This window comes from Xiphophorus couchianus, chromosome 18, assembly GCF_001444195.1.
Source record: "Xiphophorus couchianus chromosome 18, X_couchianus-1.0, whole genome shotgun sequence".
Lineage (NCBI taxonomy): Eukaryota > Metazoa > Chordata > Actinopteri > Cyprinodontiformes > Poeciliidae > Xiphophorus > Xiphophorus couchianus.
In genome coordinates this window covers 18,547,774-18,569,199 of record NC_040245.1, presented here as the reverse complement: position 1 = coordinate 18,569,199, position 21,426 = coordinate 18,547,774, and the positions used below count along the sequence as shown (strand labels likewise).

At 36.0% G+C, this 21,426-nt stretch overlaps 1 long non-coding RNA gene across 1 annotated transcript; it reads right to left on the bottom strand.

The window, feature by feature from the left end:
* Window positions 1-9,763: 9,763 nt before the first annotated feature.
* LOC114161390 (uncharacterized) lies at window positions 9,764-17,097 on the bottom strand. Its single transcript, XR_003599007.1, has 4 exons — window positions 16,857-17,097; window positions 16,502-16,554; window positions 14,937-15,069; window positions 9,764-10,183 (listed from the first exon to the last, which is right to left on the bottom strand). It is a non-coding gene; the product is annotated as an uncharacterized LOC114161390 (long non-coding RNA).
* Between the last annotated feature and the right edge of the window lie 4,329 nt (window positions 17,098-21,426).

Genomic DNA, 21,426 nt, shown 5'->3' with positions numbered 1-21,426 from the left:
TGTAATGAGAAAGAGTGTTGTAGAATATTTAAAGTGCTTTTTTAATTTCCTGTATACATGCAGTGTGTTATATTCAATAACAAATAAAGTTTAAGTTTAAATTTTAAAATGTGCTAACTTGTGTGGAAGTTGTATTTTTCCCAGACATACAGATGCCAAAAATCAAACAATCAGCCCCACATCCACAATTATGTCTCTCCTAAACAAATCCCCTCCTGCCATACACACACACACACATCCCCACCCATGCGCACATTTACCCCCCCCCCCACACACACACACACACACACACACACAAGCATTAACAAAACATTACATGGATCCACTTTGAAAGCTTTTAGGCTCTTAATTTATGTGACATAAAAGGCTTCCTCCATTGTTTCATTTATTAATGAAATTTAAAACATTACATCATTAGGTAAATGAATTAATCAAGTTAATTAAATCAGTTTTCTCCATAAGTAAATATTCATGTGAACATCCCCTTTTGAAGTAGAAATATCACACTAAGATCTCTCGCTCAGTATTTCAGATCATAGATTGTCTGCTGTCTGACTAGCTACCAGGCAGTTTCTCACTCAGAACCAACAGGAACAAAACATCATCTGCAGTGTTGCAATGAACTGTCCTTATGCATGTCTAATAGTATGCACTAACTGCATACTATTAGGCATGAACTATTTGTCAAAATGTAAGAATTTTATGCATTTCTTACTCATTCTTTCCTGAAAATGTCTCCCAGACTGAACAATTTCTATCAGGTGAACCTCAGCTTTCACTTATGATGCTTGTTGAGCATAACTTCAGCCAAAGAGAGTTTCTTATGTATGTACCAAAAAAACAATGTACTTTGTTTTTGTACAGTTCCATAAACAAATTACAACTGGAAGCAGCACATGCAGTAAAAATCTGAAACATGTATTCACTGATTGATACTAATTTGCCTCACTTATTGTAACTCTAGATTACAAGTGGTTGAGTAAATAATGCATAGATCCGTCTTGCACATTTTCAGGTAGTGTCACTAAGATCTGACTCTTACACGGTGTGTACTAGTTGTTTTGAGAAATACACTCTAAACAACATATGTTGTACATATGTTAATACTGACATATAGCTTTAGATTCAGTCTTTACTGAATCTTCTACCAGGTTAGATTTAGGGTTAAGAAGGTTTGCAAGAGGAAAAGTAAAACAAAAATCAAAGCTGCATGCTGAAAATGTGAAAGCAAAGATGATGCAAGAAAAGACAAGTACCTGATAATTACAGTAAATTTCAGGCTTCTGAAATGAAACTTAATATGTATTTTGTTGCAAAGTGTACCAATAGAAGTGTGACCCTTATTGGGATAAATTTAGTCGTAATGACATGACGTGGAACTGAATTAGGTTTTGGGGGTGTAACGTTCAAAAGTGGCTCTGGAGGTTTTCTGGGATAAATACACAGCTTAGAGAATAAGATTATGTTTTTTTTAATTAAAGGGCCAAAAACCATTCCTGTACCACAGCGCTTCATGTGTGCATAGCCTGTTTGTTCAAGATGTACACCCTGGATTACTGTGATCATTCCTTCATCTGATACTCTTTGTAGGCAGTGTAACAGAGTTCCAGCACTTACATGGAAATATATCTTTCAGATTTTTAGTTAATATTAAATGAAAGCGAGCCCATTCGAACATGTGCTGCTGCTCAGTTTGAATTTTCAGAAATCCTAGGTCTATTCTGAAACTGTAAATAGTTTATATCCACAGACTTGATTAGAGCTTTGGCAGGAAGCATGAAAGTATCTTCTGCAGACGGCGTTTAAACTTGGCTTTTAAAGTGTGCTAATCTTTAGAATGAGTAAGGGTGAGTCATTCTTTACTGGAAAGACAACCACACACACACATGCACACACAGATGTTTGTCTGTCTATCTTTGCGGGGACTTTCTATTGACTTCAATTCATTTCTACAGCCTGACCATAATCATCACGCGCATCAAACGCTTACCCTAACCCAAACACCTTAGTTCTAACCCTAACTCCTAACCCAAAAACATAATGTCTCCTTGTTTGGAACAAAGTAGTGAGTCCCCACAATATAATATGTGACAACAAAACGATCCCCACAATGCATCAAATTCATGACACCCGCACCCACGCACACACATAAGTAATAATTAAGTCAATGCAATCTTCTTCGCTTTGACTTTCTTTCATTTTTTATTTATTTCTATTGCCTAATCCTCACCCTCACCTTATATCAAACCATTACAAGTGCAAGGCTAAGCTCAATTCACACCTTAGTTATAATCCTAACCCATAAACTAAAAGCTGCACTTCTTATGGGGCTTGATCCTTGGGCCCCATAAAAAGCACTGAGTGTTCACAACGTAAGTATTTGTTGGAAAAATGGTCCTTACAAGGTAGGAAATGCACACATCTGTGGTGACAGTCACCAAATGCGTTTTGTCTCAGTCTCCTTTTCTGGACACTCACATAACTTGAGTGAATTCACAAATTCCCTTTTTCTCTGACTCATCCTGAGAAAGGTCAGCAAATCACAACAATTATGCTGTTTAAACCTTATATATTACACGTTGTTTAATATGTGTTTAAAACACATACTAAGTGATTGCTTGTTTTTTTAAATCCATCCACAATTGAAGAGAGTTATTTTTGTATTTGACACAATTGCACAGCAGCTCATATTACCAGTGAAGCATGACCTACCACAGCCACTAGGGGGACCCCAAGAACAATTTATTTTTTCTTTTAACAGCATAAAAAGTGATTTCTGCACAATGAAATATATATTATTGTAAAATAAATCCCAACTTTATACTAAAATTGTGTGTTTTTGTTCATATAATCACATAGAAATTGTTGCTTGAATAAAATAAATCTGTTCCACTTATTGGGCCCTTAATGGCCCCGGGACTCTAAGAAGCTGCTTAGTTTGCTTGTGCCTTGGGCCAGGCCTGTTGGTGAATGAAATCATGAGCTATAGTTATAGTTGAGCTATAGCTGAGCTATAGTTGTGTCCGTTTACCAAGAAGTGTGGCGCTTATACTTGACACAAACATGACACAAATGGGCCTTTATAGAGGGATTGTAAAAATGCCAGTGTTAGGTGATTGGCTCTGTAAGAGCACTTTCCAAACAGCCCAGCTTGAGTGAACAGTGGCGCGTGCCATCCGTGCTTGACCAGGCACGAGGCAGAGTTTGAGGCCAACGCACGTCCCCTTGCACCCGATTCAATGCGTCAACTATAAACGTAGCTTCAATCTTTTGATACAGGGGATAAATAAGACATTAAATCACTAAAATAATGTATGTGTGTGTTTGTTTGGGATTAGATGGACGGATGATAGATGGATTAGTGCTCAGGAATGTGTTGTGTTTGTGTATTTGAATGACCCATTTGTCTGTGTGTTTGAGGGTCCCTCATTCCCCCAAAGACAATCATGCCTGGCAGAACTCCAGATGGAGTGTCTGGGATAGCCAGAAGTGTTAACACACACACAAATACACATTTATTACACCCACAGAGATGTCGTGTGAATTCAGACTTGCCCCTTATTGCATAACTCAAAAATGTGAGCCCCATTCACACAAGGTAATGAGCATTTCATTTAAACCCCACTGCAACCTGAGAACATTTCTGTAAACATCTCCACCTGGAATACTTTTATTTTTACTATTTCTGTGGGGATTACAGGGATAGTGATACTATGGAGTTGATGTGGCTTTGGCTCAGAGAAAAGATAAGATTTTGTTAATGAGTGGGGCAATACATGGATCCTGGACCTCTTTGACTCAAAGTCTCCTTCAGCAACATTTTCAGCCCCACGATGACCCCAGAGTCTTTTGCTGTCAATTTAACCTTTAAGATAAAATCATAAATTGAATGTGTAGGACTGATTAAAAGTAACAAAGAAAAGTACAAAGAAATCTCTGTATTTTGATTACATTGCTATCCACTTTACATGTTGGTGAATTGGGCTAAACAAAACAGAAAATTAGTTTTTTTAAAACATGCCTCTTTGTACAGTGCACAATCATCATTTAAAATTTCATCACACTGCTTTTGTCATTTATTCATTTTAAATTTGCCAGATTATAAATGATCATTAAGAGAGTTTCATATATTTCTGCTGCAGAATCATTTTATCCATTTTTTTAAAGGAAAATAAAAGTTTTTATGTGAGATATCCTGTGGTAGGTTCATGATGAATTTTCTTTTTTATATAATGGAGCAGTAGTCATAACGATTATATAATCACATTCCTATTCAATATTTGAGTGACATTAGAATTAAACCCTGTCATTTCACATCTATGAAATTATTCCCTTTAAGATAAAATCATAAACTGAATGTCATTAATCAGACCTTTCAAACTGTCCGGGGACAAGGAAACGGCCAGTTACACAACTCTTTGTTAATATAGAAATGATTAGTGATAATAACTCACTATGCTGTCAGCTGCAATTTCCTTGACTCAGGTTGTATTCTGACTTCTCTCCAGGAAGCAGGAGTTGGAATTTCATTTTATCCTTTTTTTTCAAAGGGTGAGTGAAAAATTGCCCTTGCCAGACAAACCACTTTTTAACAATCACAAGAAACTGCAGGCACTAACTGTACCTGCAGTTGCAAAATGGGGTTAGGAAAGTTATAATTTGCAAATATATATAAGGTATGATATTCTCATGGATGAATATGGAATAGAAAAGGTCTGTATTGACTCTTGAAGTTTTTAAAGGCACATTTATATGTCAATTGATTGTTTTAAAAAAAAGTAAATGGTGATACTGGGATAGTGGTATTTATTTTGGTGAAAGTCAGTGAATGAACAAATCCAAAGCACCATACTGGCTCAGATTCTTGGTCATCTTTATTATTTAGGTTGTAAGGCCATTGAGGTCTTACTACTTAAATAATAAAAGCATGGAAGGAGCAATAGATATACATTTGTCTAATAAAATGTACTGATGACAACCAACGTATAAACATATTGAAATATATCAAAGTGAAAACAGAAATAGATTTGTGAGTCTGTGAAGAGTTTGTCCATCAAAGTGAAGAGTCAGAAAGACATCATATCCACAGCTGGGAATGGGCTGCAATATTAGCAACTTAAATACTGAAAGTGACCTATTTCAATTATTTAATCTGAACAGTGATGTGCTTCTGTTTTTTACATCACACCATTGCTCATTTTTCCATAGAGATCCATTTCTTGTGAGGATTTTGTGTAATACCTTATAAGCATGCTGCTGTATGGCCCTGTTTGCACGAGTATACTCTTAGAAGCTGTGCATCCCCTCTATCATTTAGGTGTATTTTGAATGTAACTTTAAGTCATGAAATATTAACCCTTGTTCTCACAAAACAGATCACAGCAAAGTAAAAAAAAAAACAAGAAAATAAAAAAACTACAAGATTGTACTGTTGTTGTAAGACATCCAAAAGAGGTCCTGCTTACAATTTCCCACAAGTCATGTGGGGGACACAGCAAACATAAAAGAACGCTCTTCATGTGGCATAAAGCTTTTTCTCAGCAGAGACAGAGAACATGGTCAGTGTTCATTTAAAGATGGATGAAGCTAAGAACACTAGTTGAACAAAACCTTTACAATAAGAGCTAGTCTTCAACAAGATTTTGGATGCCTAAATAAATTTAAGCTTAATCCTGTTGACAGAGGTAGTAAAAATAAGCCAACTGAAAGAAAAATGAGACAATCAGTTCGTTCTCAATAAATGCAACTCCATTTCCTGTTTCCTTTTGCCCTGTTTGTGCTCTTTACTTTTCTTCCCTCACTGTTTTTCATATTACCTCCTTAAAGCTCAAATTATAACCCTTTCAATTTCCTTCCCTGTCATCCTGACAAACAGTAGTCAGTGATGACAACTTTTCTTCAGATATCTTCCTCACACCACCTCGTATTCTTCCTCTGTCTCCTCTAATTCATCATCATTCTTCAGTTCTATTTTCCTCTCTCTCATCGGATGTCATGTTCTCACAATGCTCATTGAGCTGATAGGATGAGTGCTTCCTGTTTTTGTAATTAAATTTTTTTCTAACTCTCATTGTTGTAGAGTAAACATGAGTCACTGACCTTTGCCTCCAAATATGAATGTTCTCATTTGCATGCATTTATTTGTGTCCCTTCTGTGGTATCATATCCTAAACCCTCATATCCTTGCAGGGCTACTGGGAGCTGGTGTCTATCTCCAGTAGTCATTGGGCAAGAAGTTGGGTACACCTGGACAGGTTGCCAGCCTGTATTATAGAGCACTTATAATAAGATTTTACATCTACATATTCTCATAAAGTCATTAACCGTTAACCACAATGAAGTGCATACACATTTGAAACTTCGTATGTCTTGTGTTGCAGGTAATTTGAGGACATGACATAATATGGATGGGATGCTCTAGAGGTGCGTTACAGCTCATTAATCTGAGATGGGCAACAGAATGCTGGTCAAACCGAAAGTGAAATGCTTTCATCTGTTGAAAAACTAGTATGCATCCTTGTTAATGATACTCATTTAAAAGATTTTGGTTGTATTTTACAAAAAAAAGTGCATAAAGTTCTCATCTAGCACAAAGTTCTCACAATATTAATATAAACTGATTTGGCTTTTTTTAGTAGAGGTCACTGTTCACAGCTGATGCTTGGACTTTTGGGTTTTACATGTAAATCAAATTCTTGTAACTATTGAGTTGGGTCATCTTAACATCTCTGTGCAAAAGATCCAACAACATTTAATTTACTCTGATGGTTTCCCTGCGGTACTGAAGACAAAGTGCTTCTTGACACAAGAGTTCATCTGATTAAACGAGCAGAGTTTTAAATAGTCTCCCATTGTTTTTAGATATTCTGTGACTTAATCTTGCCTCATTATTCTCGTGTCTCCACCACTTCTCTCCCCTTCAGTGTCTTCTTTCATTTATTCTTCCACATTGGCTGTTTAAAAACTAACATCCTCGCTAATAGTCTCCCTGATCTAGACAGAACTGGAACTCGAGTCACAGCACAAGTTTTAATGATACGTGTATTCGAATAATGAGGAGAAAAATGACCTTAACAGAGAGATGTGCCCCTATGTGAGCCCTATCTTGGTAGTTAAATTTCAATAAGTAACAGTTCAATTGAGCCATTTGTCTTTGGGAAATCGCTTTTTATCCATTTGGCTTTTTTGGACCTTAGTCTCCTTTTAGGCAAGATGTGTCAGCTGAACGTTTTGAGTTGGAAAAATTTTGAGTTTGCTGAAATATTGAGAAATAGAAAATAAAAAGCCACAGATACAGAAAATGGAAAAAGTTATTTTTCTTAATTCTTTGATGTGTAATATTGTAACAAAGTAATTCTCCCTTGCAGATTTGTTCTGTTTTTGCTTTTTTTTTTTTTTTCCAGGCCTGTTTCAGATCATCAAACACATTTTAAAATCTAACAATGATTAATTCATTTATATAATAAGTGCTCTTAATTCAACTCAGTTCCATTCAAAAATATGTTTTACTTCAATGGGGAATTAATTGTCATTGTAACTTTTAAAATCCAACTATCTGAAAAGTTGTTGAGGATGTCGGTACTGTGGGCAGGAAGGATCTCCAGTAGCAGTCAGTCGTGCAACATATCTGAAACCTCTGACTGAAGAGTATTGCTGTATGACAGTCACGTGACTATCATGACATAACAGCGCAATGTCTGGGCAGCAGAGATCATATTCCACTGCAAAGTGTCCTGGATGACACATTTAGTTGTTGATATGCACTGCTAATCCAGCTCATTTGTTTTTTCTACTCCTCCTTAAATCTCCTTGTGGTTGGAGTTGGCAATATGACCCTGTTGCTGTGTTTTGGACTAATTTTTGCAGGCCAGGCTTATCCGCTGTTTTGAAGAACTGTGTAGTGCTCCAGATATTGTGATGGGTTCTTTGGTGACTCCCTATATGAGTCACTGAGGTGCTCTTTCTTAATATTTTTGGATAACGGCTCTTTCGTTTGCTGGAGTCCTACAGCCGTAGAAATGAGGCTGTCAATAACTTTGTTCCCCACATTCTTTCACTTCTTTTGAGGACATGAACCTTCAGCCTACTTCATGTTGTCAGACTGATTGATTTTACTTAATGATTTCTTGATTTTGTAGATGTGATAGTGATCAGGTCTCCCTTGAAGCTTTATTTACATATATGTGGCTAAATCTGAAAGGCAGCATATAATTTTTCCAAATCTATGTTTTTCTTTAAACACTGTTCTCTCAGTGGAATTGCTCAATTACTCCTTTACTAACATGAAAGACACACACATAGATTTCAAATGATAATTACAGATTTTTATAAACCCAATGCAACTCTCCCTCTAATCCCCCAAAACAATGCACTGCTCTAGTCCAGTTGGGGAAAATTCAGAGGAGAACTTTACAGGAACAATGACATTATAGAGTGAAAGGCATGCAACACTGAAGGAAACAAAAACATGGCAGACACAGTAGCTATGCAGCTGTTATGATCAGGATTTACTGCTTTGTAAGGTCAAAAAGTCTTTCAGACTCAACCAGGCCAACTGTGCAGTCAGTCAAGAAAATAGCGTTTAGGATGCTGAAAAAAATAACACTAAAAACTAAAGGAATAAACAACAGTAAGAAATAAGCAGGATGGCGTTTAATGTTTTCATTAATTGAAATATTGAATTCCCAAACACTGTTAACACTGTTTCAATACTTACTATCATAACTGAATGATGGCCTGTTTTCTGATTTCAAAGAGATTGAGGTTTCATCTGCTCTAATCACGATATCTGTTAAACATGTGCTTCAGTCACCAACGTATGGACTGATATACCTTTTATTTGTAAAATCGTGGCCTCGTTTGCATAACCAGCAGCACGCATGATGTTTTTATTCTGAGGTCACATTTTGTTTCGAACTAAATACCTGTGACAAAGAGAAAAAATGCAGGTATTTGCTTTGGGCTCATTTAACAAATGTTAATAAGCAACTCATGTGGAAACTGAAAACGACCTTTCTGTGACCTGGTTATTGCTCGGCTATAAAGGGCAGACCTGGAGACATGACATGTTCTTCCAAATACAGGCTGAACCATTTTCTGGGAAAAAAGATATGCATTTTAAACTGGGTCAACATCATTGTTCCTCTAAATTGTATTTAAATAAATTATACAAAAACTAACCAATATCTACAGACTTAATTTTAACAGTTTGATGTGAATATAGTTCTATCCATCCATCCATCCATCCATTGTCTGTTCACCCTTGTCCCTAATGGGGTCGGGAGGGTTGCTGGTGCCTATCTCCAGCTACGTTCCAGGCGGGAGGCGGGGTACACCCTGGACAGGTCGCCAGTCTGTCGCAGGGCAACACAAAGACATACAGGACAAACAACCATTCACACACACACACACACCTAGGGAGAATTTAGATAGACCAATTAACCTAACAGTCATGTTTTTGGACTGTGGGAGGAAGCCGGAGTACCCGGAGAGAACCCACGCATGCACAGGGAGAACATGCAAACTCCATGCAGAAAGACCCCGGCCGGGAATCGAACCCAGGACCTTCTTGCTGCAAGGCAACAGTGCTACCAACTGCGCCACTGTGCAGCCCAATATAGTTCTATGTTCTTGAAAATGAAAGGATTATATATCACAAATTACTAAAACATAAAATGCTAGTTTTGATTGTCTTGAAGTTTCCACCTATTTTTGTGTTATTTTAGTTGTTGCACTTTGTTGGTAAAAATAAGCTAATGTTCAATGGGTTTCATACTTTTTATTACTGTTTTAAAAGGTTGGTGAGTTATATTTCTATGAAAGAAACAAATCAATGACTGCGTTGATTTACCAATGAAACCTTTTTTGTTTGTTTGTTTTCATTTTAACCAAGAAAAAGAAAGAAACTCAAAGAAGGTCTGAACGTTTGATGACAGTCATGTTCCTGCCTTGCTCCTCTTCTGTGTCAGAAGGCACAGGCACACACCACAGCCACCACCACTATGTTCCCAATGGTCGCAAGCACGGCGATCCACAGCCAAATGGTGTCACTGGACACTTTTCCATCATCCTCAGCTTCTGAAGGTCGTGAGTAACTGGCGTTGAGGTTGGATGTGGACGTCTGCAAGGACGCATTGCCATTGTAAGGAGAATCCATGAAGGCCCTGCTCACAACTGGAAAATGCTGTGGAGAAAAGAGACATAAGATATTTAATAGACTGGGTGACTTTAGCTGTCTATATAATAGTAATATAATTATAATGAGGAAGAAAATCAAAATCATTTTAAAAGTTTGGAGAAAAACAGCTGCAAAAGTGCAAAAAAAAAAACATCTTAATATCTAATTTGAAAATGACTGTGTTGGCTGCTGCAGCTCCCAGTCCCAGCAAAGCTTTTTTTAATGTTTTATCCAAACACAATTAACTGGAACTCCTCTAAATATGTTAGGAGCTGTATTATAAGTGAGTTTAATGAAAACAGAAAAGAAACAGAACCATTTGCCTAGCATTTTACCAAATTATTTGCATTAAAACATTGTCACCAGATTCCAGTTCTGAGTTGAATACTGCAGCTTTATGAGTCAAGGGAGATACATCTTCACAAACAAATCCTAAAGTTCTTCCTGTTTTAGGGGAAAGATTATCAAATCAAATTGGGACTCAGTACTGGCAGATGACTCATTTCAACACTAAAAAAGAAACACTATAGTTTAATAATATAGTGCGTCAAATAGTCAAGAAAAGTTGCATTTTAAACCAAGATAAATTAAAGCTGAAGATAAGAACATAAACTACAGATGGTTTAAGTGTTGATTACTAGTTACCAGTCACCATATTTTGACAAATAAAACACTGTTTGTAGAAACATGAAATGCTTAGATTATGCATTTCATAAAAATAACAAAACAGCAGCCATATGTTTGTCATCACATATTTTTTCCACTGTTATATTTTCACAAGAATTGCTCCTCAGACGTTTATTCCTTCTCTGCTCTTCCAGCTACACACTTTGGGAAAGGTAACTAGCTTTTTGGTAGGAACAAATCTGTTAAAAAAAAACACCCATTTATATACTACTTTACTTTATGTGCTACTAAAACACTGCCAATAAACTGCACCAACTATCAATTTAGTATTGCGAGTTAACCAACCCTGGACTTTTTTCACTGAGTCAGACTACCCAGATAAAAGCCACAGAGGCACAGAGGCACCACACAACCTCTACATCCCAGTGATGATATAAACAAAGGTGACAGATGAAACCACTGTGCCACCATACACTGTAGAGATAAATGTACCTTTGATAGGACACATGAGTTTGTCTCCTTAAAAGTAAAGAGAAGTTAAAGTTTATGAAAATGTATGTTCGTATAAACAAAGTGTGCTGCTTCACATGCAGAATCTTTAAAGCCACAGGGACAGGCACAAACAGAAATAACACAGAAAACACAGAAAAGAGAACCAATTTATCTTTTTTCTATTCCAAACAAATCCACATGAAAGAAATAAGTGTGTTTATTCATGTGTTCACTTTTTAATACAAAACAGTTCATGACTTACTTGTGTTGCTGTAAGCTCTTTGGATCTAAATAAAGGTACGCAGATGCTTAATTAAAGCATAGATGTGTGAATTTAATCTTCTGTAACTTTTCGCACCTTCTCAAAAATACATTGTAAAATAGTCTTTAATACAAACACAAACACAAACTTGTTTTACTTAGTTATACTTACACTAATTAACAATATTAAAAAGTTTGCCACCAATAAGATAGCAACATTGGTGGCAAACTAATGTTGTCTTATTGGACTAATATCTTATTGCACAACATGTTGATGTCACAGCAGGCACACGTCAGCAGCTATAATACAACTAACCGCATTCATCCGTAATTTTTTCTTTAGATTTTAAACAAATCAGTCTTGCTGTGATGTTTCCTTTAGCCTGCTAGAAAACAACTGAGCTATACTTGAAAATCCTGGACTTCTGGATAATTTTGTAGCAAGAACCACATGAAGCAGTTTACGAAGTAGACCGAGGTTAACTAAAACCAACATTACTCTATCATCAAAGACCTGCAGTAATCAGTTTGAGTCATTTTAAATAAAGAGCATATCTTATATTTTGTTAAGGTACTAAAAGTGATGATTCTCCAAGCCAAGGCTATAATGTCCGCATGCATTAATCACCTATCACTACAAAGACACAAAGTTAGAGACTCAGTTACAGATTCATCTTGCCATGTATGCTGGCAATTTGAAAAACTTGTGCTGCATAAGTCTAAACATGGAAAAGTTATTTCCATTTTCTGAAGTATGTGTGTCACATTTGTTGGAACTCCATTTTATGCAGTGTGTGATTATTGGGAGGGTCAGTTTTAAAATTCTCAATGGTTTACTGGGTCGTGATAAGGCAGAAACCTCACATTTCCTTACTTGGTAGACATAGCTTTTAAATTTTATGACTTGGGTCAAATGTTCTGAGTATCTTCCTACAAGTTTCTTACAAAAACCTCTGGAACTTTCTGGAATTTTGACCAATTCCTTCTGACCAAGCTGGTTTAAATCAGTGAGGTTCGTGGTAAAGTTGTTTCCCCTCAATGCTGTCTAATTTGAGAACCGCACAAGCCTCTCCAGCGTCAAAACATAAAAAAAACTGTAAACCCTGCTACCCCCAAACTTTGGGGATGGCGGCATCAGTTAGGATGGTGCTTCCTGACTTGCATTTGCAATGTAGCTAAGAGGATTGAAAACCTCTCATGATATCTATAAAGTCCTATTGATGTGATTGTCTGTCATTGTGCTTCCACAGCTAGGTTATCCCTTCCAGTGTCAGATAATCTGACATTCACCTGAACGTTGCATGCATAATTCTTTTGCTTAAAAACAACAAACATTTGTACTAATTATATCCTCTTGTGAAATCTGGGAAAATCATTTTCAGACCAGCTAGTTAAACTTTATATATAGTTTGAAATGCCTCACTTTAGTTTTCATAAAGTAAATAAGGGACAGAATTCCTGTCTTCAAATGATCTTTTGGAAAAGTTCACCTCACATACTGTTGCTTCAGAGAGAAAATTAGGGCAAAAAGAAATGTGTTCTAAAAGAGAGACCACTGAATTTTAGCTTTATATTTAAGTCTCTGCCTGAGGATAGAGTTGTATTTGGAAATGAGACAACAAAGGTGGTCAGCAGAACCTCTGGAGAGCACGTACAAGCATTATTAAGTCACACGTCTGGAATACAAACTACAGTTTTGCATTTAGACATTGTCCGCTTTTAAAAGGCTAAATGCAAAATTTCCATCACTCCTTTGTCATTACTGCATATTGCCGCTCAGATAAAATGATAATTTATACAAGCAGTTTCATGCACTGGTCATAAGGAATCTATATTTGCTGATATATTGACAACTTAACCCATGTTTTGAACCATCAAATTCTTAACAAGAGTGTCTTTGCAGCTTTATGTACCAATCAAAGTTTTATTAGATTTTGAGTGTATTTTAAAAATACAGTGAAATACAGAACATTTCAAGGACTTTTAAAGTGTTTGCGCTAAATTGGGACAGTCTTATTATTTTAAATCTAAATAATGTAAAAAACTAATGGAGAATCATCCATTAATGCATAATTACCTAAGTTGTGTGGTGCAGTACTGTAATGTTTTGAAAGTCATTGGTTTCAAATTATAATGCCAATATGCCTGCAAACCCCCCTCTAATCTCACTCAAATAAAAATCTGCAGATTTCCAGGTTGGAGGTCTGTTAGATGATTTTTCTGAAAGGAATGATTTCAATAATAACTGCCCATTAAAGAAGAAGTGAATTGCTCGCTGCCGTTCACTTCCTTGTATAATCTAATAAAAAATGAAGAGGAGCACTTCCAGACAGACGGACATAAAAACATGTTTAAATTCACTGCACCGAGTATCAACACTAAGTTGTGTAGAAAAGCTGCAATCTGTTCACACAGACTTAAGTTAGTTATGTAAGTAACTGACCTCTTTTGCATCCGCCACAGCTTCGTTTTTTTAAAATGGAAACATAGTTCACCACATCTTAACAACATGGCTGCAGCTGGCCAGTAATCATCTTAAGAGGTGTTAGACAATATTTTCAAAATATTTTTTGTATAATTCTAAAAACATGCATGACTCAAGTAAACTTGCTTAGTATACAAGAGATCCGATAAATAAGAGCCCACCCCCCCCCCCAAAAAAAAATAAATCAATAAAATTGATAGTTTTTTTGTTGTTTTTTTTTTGCTTGTCTGTTGTGTAAAAAGTAACAAATAAGCATAAATACAATTTATGAAATTCAGTAAATTAAGGTAGCTTATTGTTCATTAATCACTCAGAAACTGCAATTGATGAAAACTACGAAGGTAGACCTTTACATCAGTCACTTCTGGACATCTAAAGCAAAGAAACTATGCAGAAGAAAAGAAAGCACTATTTCAAATAAAGCAAAAACCAATAAAGTTGGTTTATTGGTTTTACTGAATCACTTAATCAGTAATAAAATGATTACACTTTATTTCTGAAGTAACAGAAATAAAATGTAATCATTTTCCTTTGAAAAACATTTTATTGGCAGTAACATCTTCTCTTGTGTTCTGCTTTGCACAGTAATGAAGCCCACATAATATTTGCATGTCAAATGTAAAACTGCTCTTTAGAAAGTATCTCACACTGCTTGTTTTTGTCAGGATCGAGAACTGCAATCATTAGAGGTTCTTCAAAAATGTTATTCCTTAATTAATATACAATTAGATTTAACAAAGGTATTTACATAGGTTATCTGCTACTTGTAATTTGGTTTTAAATTTGTTCCTCACTTCATGCTACATATGTTAAAACACGAGGCAGATACTGATTTAAAAAAAAAAAATAATAATCTTGAAAAAGCAAGAAAGATACAGAAAGAGTTTCACCTACTGCCGGCTGCTGTCAGAAGAAAAAGATGAGTTGTTGCGTTCAGCGCGTTCCGTCCGACTCTCTGACTTGGAGGGGGAGCATCTACAGACAGGGCTAGGGTAGCGCTTCATAAGAGTGAGAGGCATAACTCCATCTGAGAGACAGAGGGAGATAGCTGGAGTGTACACTAAGAGGGAGAGACATCGCTCCCAGCCATAGCCAGAGCATACACTGTGAGATCATGAGTGTGCGTGACAGATCCTGCTGTGAGACAGTACTGCTGTTAATACACGTGTGTGTGAGGGGAGATTTGTGAACATCCTGTGGATTTGTCTGGACACAATCGGTGAATTGAGTCAGTTCAGGAAGATGCATTTAAATGTTTGGAAACAGCTTAGACTGACATCAGGGCAACCGTTAGTATTGAAATTATAGCCTGAGCTTTGTTAGATGCCAGATTTTAGCTCAACTAAATACATCTCCTAAATAAAAGTAAGTCTTGTGTGACCTGATCAGGTGGGGTGTACACGCAGGTGGAAAAGCGTCTTTTACAACTTTCTCAGAGATACATATATGATGTTTATTTCATTCACAATGAGCCAGTCAACCTTAAGTAACCTTGCTCATGTGCGTGTTGACCTGATGTTGTTTTTGTGTAATCAGAGGAGGCATGACATCTAATTGAGCAGTGGTGGCATGTAATGTGACCTATGGCATAATAAAATGAAGTCCTTCATTAGGATTTTAGAACAATGGCTGGAAACTGGGTGGGGAGGTATTTGATTTTAATCTTGTTTGCATTGGAGCAATTCATGCTCATGAAAAAAACTTTTTTATTATTATTTTTTTATGATTTTTGCATGAAATTACCTAAAAGCTTTTTTAAAGATGCTAAAACATAAAACGTTCCTATCCAAAGTTACAAATGATTAACTCAGATATTTAATATATCTGAGTTAAAGGGTTAAGTCAGAGTTTTGTTGGTTTTGAAAATACCATCTCAAATACTGTGAGACAAACATTGGGGCTCAGACTTTTTCAGCTTGCCCTGTTTTCTCATAAAGAAAAAAAACAGAGAACATAATGTTCCTGCGATGTATGTTTGTTTGAAAGATGTGCTTCATTTGTGTTCATAGCTTTAGCCAACATTAACATTTATAAGTTCAGAGGTAGAAAAAATAGAAAATGTGGAAGGTTTCTTACCAAGAAAATTGTGTATGGCATTTGTGTTTTTAAAACCTTGAGACAACTGATGCTTTTTTTGCCTTCTGTTTGTTTCTCATTAAATTTTTCTTACACATAATACTGTACAACTTCTGTTAATAAACAGATTTCTTTAGCATTTATTATACACTGTTATTAGCATACCTAAAGTGAGGGCTATTATGTATTTTCCAGGCACAAAGTTAACATTTTATAACACAATCAGGTAATTATGTTTCCTTCAGTTGCTATAAAATGTAAAAGTAGAACAGAGTAAATGGTATGCTTTTATGAAGCCCATTACTTAGGTATGTTCAAAAGGCAGTATGTTTTACTATTTCTCGTTCACACCCACACACTCACTACATATGAAACACGTTCACCTTGGTAATGGTGAGCTGAGGAACAAAATCCAGATGTTTCTGGAAGACAGCAACTACATCAATGACAAATAAATACAGAATTACAACATAGATTGTTTTGTAATTGATTGTTTGCCTTTAACAAGCAGTTCTATTAACCATATTCATTTTAAATATGCACATTTACTTGATTTGTTTTCAAATATGTAGTCAAATATCTATTTATGTAATTGTCATGTTCATCCATATTTTCCTGAAACAGCTATTTCATTTCTTTCCATATGTTTGTGATTCTATAGCAGTGGGGAGAGCCTGAGAGCAGTGGGTTCTCATGATCAAGTTCATCTGTGAAAGGAACAAAGATATTAAAGCAAACCTTCATGCTGGTGTTAAGAGGAAGGGGAGTTGTTCAGCTGTGTGCTGTCATGAGTGAATCACTTTGAGTCACAACACAAACAGTGCTGAATGTGCTTTTTGTGTGACCAAATGATCCTCCGTGACATTGGTGAGTAGACATGCAGACACCGAGTCCCACAGAGTCATGGACCAAGAAAGCTTCAGTCGCAAAAAAATAATCGGCCTTTCTGAGTTTACACAGGGGACCCTCTACACTTGCAGTTGAAAAGTAACCAAAACAATAGTTTAAAAAATGCTCCCTGGGTATGTGTATCTGCATCTGTTAATGTGTATGCATGTGTGCACAGGGTAGGCTCATGTTTGTTTTGTTGTGTGTGCACATAAGAGTGCATCACAGGCATGAGTGAATATGTGTATAGTAGCTCTGATTTTCTTTTTTCAAGGAGGACTGTTTATGTTTTTACAGTTTTTATTTTATTTTTCAAGTCTCCAAATATTTACGGGGCCTCCAAATTTGACAATTTCGGCAGAAATACATGAAAAAAAAACAGAAGATGACAAAAAAGACAGCAAGGACAGAAAAGAGATACATGAAAGGGTGAACAAATAGCCTCCCAGCAGCCAGATGTTCCTCTTCTTTGTGGAACATCTGTCGTAAAAATGGAGACTCAGAGAATGATGCAGAGAGAATGCAGATGAAGGGAATGGAAATATACATGAGAAGGGCCAAAAAGAAGATGGTAAAACATTCCAAATTATTCCATGCTTATTTAGATATTTATTAAAAAAATATGTTTGTATGTTACTTCTGACCTGCACATGACGCAAGCCTGTTTAATATGTACAATATAAGTATGATAGAATTGCTTGCTGAAAAGCATTGAAGCATCCTCTCTATGACCTGTGACAAATATGTTTATTCTGCTTCAGTAAACCTGGACCAATAGCTCCTACCCACTGACAAAAACTGATGAGTTAAACAAAATAAATATGCTAGAAAATATACAATTAAAGGGTAAAATTAGAACATACCAAATAAATGAATGCAAACAATTTAAAAAACTTAAAACTATATAAGTATACCAGAATACACATAACTTCCATTCTCTTCTTTAATGCTAAGTTTCACCAAATGGCCATCTGATTAAAAAAGAAAATATGTTTTATTAATATAGTGTCCTTTTTAATATGTCTCTCGTGCCTGCTGCGTGCATTTGTGATGCATAATATATAATTTGATTAAACTCAAATGAATCACAGTAGATGGGCATTTGCCCTGAAATAATGGACACCAAGTAAATTAAATCAAAAAGTAGTAGCAGCTTTAAGTGATCCTCATAACTTTTAAGCTATTGAGCCGTATGTTGACAAGAAGATGCTGGAGCATAAGGAAGTCCTCAAGGAGTCTCAGCTGCCTGGCTTTTTGCCAGGGGTGGAGGGAGCAAGCATTACAGGGAAAAGAGAAGCAAGTGAGTTCAAAATGAGGCACTTGCACAAGTCTCATGATCTTATTTAGGGTAAAAAAGGACATCATTGCACGGACACATGAAACAAGACATTGTCTTCAATTACATTCTAGGATCACTAAGACTTAATAAGTTGGTTTGGTGATATTGTTGCTTATAGTACAGAGTGGGAAAATTGGCTGGTAAACAAAGCATCAATTTATAACCAACCAATGATAGTTTTCTTTTTTTTTAAATTGCCCATGTAACTCTCTTAAGCAAAACAACTTTCATGTTCAAACTAGACTTAGTTGTGTGTTTTGGGACATCAACGGATTCAAAACCGTCTTGACAACTGAAGCACAGACATTTAAAAATAAAGCCAAGATGCTATAGATAATGAGATAAAAAACATAAACTGATCAGATCATAACAGGAGCCACTCACCTCAGGGCTCTTTATCAGAGACTTTAGTTTTCCATTAGGACTTGAAGGGCATTTATTTTGATTGCACTACAAAATAAGCAAAACAGAACAGCATATGATTTCATAGTTGTGTAACTGTTTTTGGTCTATTCATTCAACAAGAAACCGTTCCAAAAATAGCCCTTTTATACAAAATTGTACCTATGAAACATTTAGTGTTGTCCTATAAATATATAATGAATTCCAGGGTTTAGTGAATGAGGAAACCTGGAACCAAACAACTCAAGGAATAAATGCAACCGAAGGATGGTATTGTTCAAACTTGTGCAGCTAATTTCCAAAACCTCTAATCAGAAGGTACCAGGTATTATGGGATATATACATGTGAATAAAAGACAAAGAACCTTTTGCATAACTATGTGCTTCTTATAACTTCACATTCTTGGTAATCTCATGAATCCTGGCAGTGCTACCACCTAAAAGGTCGGGAACCAAAAAACATCTTCCATCTGCATGAATTATGCAACAGTTACTTGTGTCATGTGTAAATGGTGTTGATTGCTTTTATTGGTATTCTCCATAAATGGGTTCTTCCTGCATGTGACAAAGTCAGATGAGCAAATATTACACAGAGTGGTCACTATCTGGCTGTTAAGATACTAAGAAAACGGTTTGATTGTTAATATTACTTTTCCATACATAGAAAAATTATAGGAACATTTAAGGAAAATTATATTACGCTTACTCTCACACTGCTAAATAAGATGGATTTATATAGTTTTCCAGTCATTCTTACCATTCAAAGTGCTTTGCAGACAAATTCACGCTCAAAAAACAGACACACATTTATATATCAATATCCAGATCCAGATCATTGTGGTTTGTGCTAAACGGTTAAGTAGTAGAAAATTCAGAAGCCATTTTAAATAAAAAAATATACAGTATATAATTGTTGCTTGCTCATAGAGCAAAAGTAGACAGAAAAGTAGACAAGATAACCTTTGTTAGAGGGCCTATTTACAGTGGTGCAGAAAAAGAAATCGTTTTCCCTTCCTGATTTCCTAGTTTTTGCATGTTTTTCACTGTTAAGTGTTTCAAAATATTAAACCAATTTAAGTATTAGTCAAAGACAATACAAGTAAACACAAAATGTACTTTTTAATACATTCATGTCATGAAACTGTGAGAGGTTAATGAGACAGGGATGCTGGTCTTTTTGGATTACATATAAAACAAATTCTTGGATTACCTTGGAAAGAAAGACCCGCTCCTGATTGATCCGGTTTGCTGTCTAGCTGAGGTTCATCAATAAACTCTTTATCAGATGATAATGTGGCCAAAGACCACATTATACACACTTTGATGGACATTTCTTAATTAAACCCTCTCTTGTATTGACATGAGACTTGAGGATAAGAATAGAAAGGAGTTATCAAGATAATCTCACTCCTGGAGATTGCGCTGCTCAAGAAGAAACGACCGAAATAGCATCAATATCTACGATGCTTACTATCATAATAAGAACTGAAAATAAATCTGAAATGAATGCACATTGTGTACACATGCACGTCAAAAAAGATGCTGACTATATTTTTATGGCTCATTTCATGCCGAGAAAGCAGGACATCCATCATCAGCGCAAGAATCGCCCCGGCAGTCTTGACTTAAAAAAAAAAAAAATCATAACACAAGTTTAGGCTTTTCTTTAAAGTTTAAATAAGTAACAGAGTTATGGTGCTGACCTCAGATTGCTCTGAGACAGATAGTTCAGGGTGATTAAAGACCAAGCATTGAGCACATCTGATTAACTGTCTGGGAACAGATGGCTATCAGATGAAGCTCTTCATCAAACTCTTTCAGTCGGGCAGGGTTCACATTTTGAGCACGGGGTTCACAGTAGAAAATGAAAGAGTAATGCCTCTCAGTTTGAACACCTTATCTGCTTTTTACTACATATTTTAGAAATTAATGATGTTTATGATGCAGCACTTTCACAAGGTTTTTCAGATGTATATTTTCACTAACATGGATTGATAAATGCCAGAAATCACAAAATGTTTTTGTTGTTTTTTTATTATGATTTTTTTTAAAGTCAAGTCAAAGTGTATATAAATAGCACATTTACAACAACCTCAGCTGACCAAAGTGCTTCACACACTACCACACTAAAGGGAAAAATATGTTAATTCTGGTTTGTATGTATTCAGGTCAGTGAGCTCATAAGAGGCATAAGGAACAGGCCCATCAATATTTCTTGAGAACAATTTCTTGAAATTTTGGCAATAAATCAGAAGTCTTCAAGCTTAACTGGAGTTGCAAAGGGGTCAGCTTAAGAAAATGATGATCATGGAATACATACATTCCAGTTTGATTTTCTCCATTTTATTTGTTTCTTTGCATTCTTGTAAAATTAGTAAATGTTATTTACTGCCTCCATGACCTTCAATAGATACATAATTCGCCAGTGCAGTAGTAATAGAAGAACACTGACACATTTTCTTGCTTCCTCCCTCTGATGTTTACCAGAGTGATGGTGAATCTGCAAGCTGTACTGCAGGTTAATGCAGGGTGGGACTTACTGCTAGCATTGTGTTCATACAATCTTCCTGCCTAGTGGTTGTTTTGGATGGACGTAATGGGAAGTTGTTCCGCTGGAAACATTGTAAAAACTTAATGATAATGTAAAATCTGTCCAGTCTTCTGCATAAACTGCTTCCA